The 3,990-nt window shown below is 37.5% G+C and overlaps 1 non-coding gene across 1 annotated transcript; it reads left to right on the top strand.

Annotated features, from left to right (window-relative positions):
• The first annotated feature begins 1,995 nt into the window (after positions 1-1,995).
• On the top strand, positions 1,996-2,057 carry LOC126030141 (U7 small nuclear RNA). The gene has a single exon (XR_007503079.1). It is a non-coding gene; the product is annotated as a U7 small nuclear RNA (small nuclear RNA).
• Positions 2,058-3,990: the final 1,933 nt, after the last annotated feature.

The raw sequence follows: 3,990 nt of genomic DNA on the forward strand, positions 1-3,990 counted from the left end.
TATAGTCATAGATGCACTGATACTTTCCTTGCTGACTCCTCAGACCCAATGCCCCTCACCCATATTCCTGTGTTTGGTTTCAAATGCCTGACTTTCTCTGAGGTTTTAGCAAATGTTTACTTTTTCCAATAGGCTCTAGTATTGACATCTGATGCTTGTTTTGTGCACATACCTTTTAGCTTAGCTGAGCACTTTGAAGGAAGCTGTCAGTGCTCTTGTTCCTGCTTACTTTTGCCACTAGAAGCACCATGATTACAAGCATGATTGTAGTTGGGTTTCAGTCATAAACAGAACACTCCCCTTCACACTCTCTTGTGTTTATCTCTCTCCATCTGACTTATTTCATTCAGCATAATAGGTTCCATGTACATCTACATCTAGGAAAATTTCATGATTTCATCTCCTGATAATATTTCATTGTGTATATGTACCACAATTTCTTTAGTTAGGCCAGTGGTCGGTAACCTGCGGCTTTCGAGCCACATGTGGCTCTTTACACTTTTAATTTGGCTCTTCTGTGTGCCAGGCAGCCGCTCCAGGAGTCAGGACTCTGCTCCTAGCCTCTGTCTGTGTGCGCCCTGTGTGCAGCCCCTGCGGCTCCAAGAGTGTAAGATGATACCCAGTATCAACCCAAAACAAAGGTGTTCCCCCAGCGTCATCCTTTCTTAAACCTCTTCCTTTTATATGTAAAAGTCCACTGAATATGTACTTTTGTGTCTCTCATGACCTGAAGCCTCCTGGTATTGGGAATTGGTTTTAATAAAGAAAGAGGTGTTCTAGCTTTTTGGGCTCCAGGCAGAGAGTACAAGGTAAAAGGCAATGGATTCCATGATCAACCTTTCCTGGCTAGCTTGGTTTATTATTTCTTTCCTGCTACCCTGCTTCTTCAGACCAGGTTGGGAGGGATTTAGAAACACAGTGCCTAGAGTGATCTTAAAACACATATTTTATTTTGTACAAGAGTGGGCATCTTCCATGAAGGGATTCTCAATCCAGAGTTTTTTTTCCCCGTGAATTCTCATGTTCAGAGTACTCATGATTAAAGTTGTGAGCTAATGCCCTTAAATGCTGTTTTTCATATTGATTATGACTGTCTGCATAATATAAGTGCCAATCAGAAATTTTTTGCAAGAGTGGAAACATTTCAATATCTTCTTCTCAGACACAACTATCCCAGAATCATATTCTTTTTGAACACATCCATCTTATGTCTCACTGTAAAACTACTTGTGAAACTCCCCCTGCAGAGAAATATTAAATTCATAGAGAAAATGAACAATGTCTGCCAAATACACAAGCTTAGCTACCCACCCATTCCTTGTCCAGCTGGGGCTGTACATAGTCAGAGATCTGCTCTCACAGGAACTGCACTACTTCTTCCTTTTTGCCAACAAGGTGAGAGAGCACCCTTCCCCTGAACAGCCACTTCACTTCTTCATGGAGAAGATGCTAGTAGTGGGCATCCACACTCTCACCCAGGGTGGCGAATAGCCTGGATTTGATCACAATAGTTAATTTCGCAAATTATCTTTACTGTGACATCTGTCACAGAGTTTAGTTCAGCAGGGAGTTTTTTGGAATCCAGTCTATCATACAAGGAGTGGATACAGTGTATGGGTGTACAACTTCTGTTTCTTGTGACTACCCCAAAACACTGAGCCAAGCATAGTGCATCATCTGTACATACATCAACACATCAGATTATTATTTTGAGTGAACTGAATCAGAAGGAGAGGTGTTAACATAGAATAATCATTTGTGGCATATAAAAATAATAAATGGCAATATGGTAATTATATGTAGGAAAATAGGGATGAGGGACAGGAGGACTAGTCCATGATAGGAAGCTTGCCATAAAAAGTGGTGAGCTCAGTAAGAATAGAGAAAGGTACATTATGATATTGATAGTTGGAACATATCACTCTGGACAAGAACTGGATGCTGAAAATGGATAAGTGACATGCATGGTACCCTTTAATTAACAATATTGCAAACAAGTGTTATAGCTCTTTTAGAATTTGTCCAGCAGGCCTTCTGGTCTCCACTGGAAGGCACCCTTAAAAAAAAACAATATTGCATACCACTGTGTCATAAAGGAAAGTTTGCAAACCTCACTGTCATAAAGAAGAAAGATAGAAAAAAAAAATGCCTGCCCTTGACATAAGCAGAGGAGGGTGAAGGGGAAGGAAACAAGGGACATTGGTGGCGGGGAAAGTGCACTGGTGAAGGGTGGTGTACATTCTATGATTGAAACTCAAGTATGAATAATTTTGTAACAAATATGCTTAAACAAAAAATTATTTTTAAAATATTTTAGGCACTCTATCATAATTCCTTTATGATATATCACATGCTTTTAACAAAGTGCCATTTTTGTTTTTGTGTGTATTTTAATTTGTTTTTTTTGCAGCATACACTAAAGTATCAATAGATTTTTTTCCTTTCAGTGAAATCACTATTTTTCTCTGGAACACTGTCCTTGCTTTTAAAGATTGTTAAAAGGTTTTTCTCTTTTACCTGTTTCATCTCCATATTGTAGGGTTTCACATTTTCAGCACATTTTGGTTATCAAGAGGAAACGTTTTAAAATGTTTTGCTTACTTATTATCAGAAATCAAAGCAGTTTTCCTCTAGAAGGGTGTTCACTATCCAGAATTAACAAACGATCAGTGGATTCAAAAACTGTATTTCATGGTGGATGTTACTTCACGTCTAAATCAGCTTAATCATAAAGTACAGAGGAAAGGAAACACACTTTTTTCAATGTTAGAAGAAAAGTTATTTTGTTTGAAAACAAATTATCTGTTTTTGCTTAAGATTTTGACAGAGAAACTTTGATTCACCTTCCAAGCCTGTTGAAACATTGCCGAGAAAATAATTCTGATATTGACATTACTTATTTTAAAACAGCACTTTTAAATATGAGGGAAGCTTTTCTCAAGACGTTTCAGGATTTCAGAAACAGCAAAGCGACATTGGCCTCTGTTAAAAAATCTCTGAATGCCACTGTAACGGAATTAAATTTTTCTCTCTTTAATATCAACATTGGCAACTTTGAAATGCAATTTCTGGATTTAAAACAAAGAACTGTGGAGCTTGATATTTGAACGTCTTTGTACTAATTTAGAAAGATTGGAGAAACACTACTGTAAACTTATTTCACAGCACAAGTGGTCTGCTTTGAAAGACCTGGAGAAGGAAGATATGTTGATTTTTAACACCTGGAATAATATTCCTGACTCATATAATCAACTAAAAAAAGCTAGCGTTTGCTGTTCTTTCCTTGTTTGGGTCTACATATTTATGCGAACAATCATTTTGAAGCATGAATCTTATCAACAGTAAATTGAGAAATCGTCTCATCAATGAGAACTGGAATCGTGCCTAAAATTAAGAACAACATACAAACCAGACTTACTCAAACTATCCAAGGAAATGCAAGGCCAAGTTCACATTAGTGTTTGTGACTTTGTCAGTCATTGTCAGGATGTAATTTTCTCTACATTGTAAGGCACATTTTATGGAATTTAATGTTATCAATAAATGATATTGTTCTAAAGTTTTTGTTTTATTAGTTGTGTTATTTGTATCCTTCCGACCTATGTGGACACTTGCATGCAGAATATTTTCAATAAAAACTTATTGAAACTAAAAACAGTGTACCATCCTATGTATTTTTGGTTTTAAAAATGTGGCTCTCGGGGCCAGAAAGATAGCATGGAGGTAAGGCGTTTGCCTCTCATGCAGAAGGTCGGTGGTTCAAATCCCGGCATCCCATATCATCCCCTGAGCCTGCCAGGAGTGATTTCTGAGCATAGAGCCAGGAGTAACCCCTGAGCACTGCCAAAAAAACAAAACAAAACAAAACAAAAACCTAACCCCAAAAAATATGGCTCTCAAAATAAATTTCAATTGTGGTTTTGGTGAGATTTGGCTCAGTTGAAAAAAAAAAAAAGGTTGCCAACCACTGGTTTAGCTATAATTCTTTGG

The sequence above is a fragment of the Suncus etruscus genome, chromosome 1 (assembly GCF_024139225.1).
Source record: "Suncus etruscus isolate mSunEtr1 chromosome 1, mSunEtr1.pri.cur, whole genome shotgun sequence".
NCBI classification, from domain to species: Eukaryota; Metazoa; Chordata; class Mammalia; order Eulipotyphla; family Soricidae; genus Suncus; species Suncus etruscus.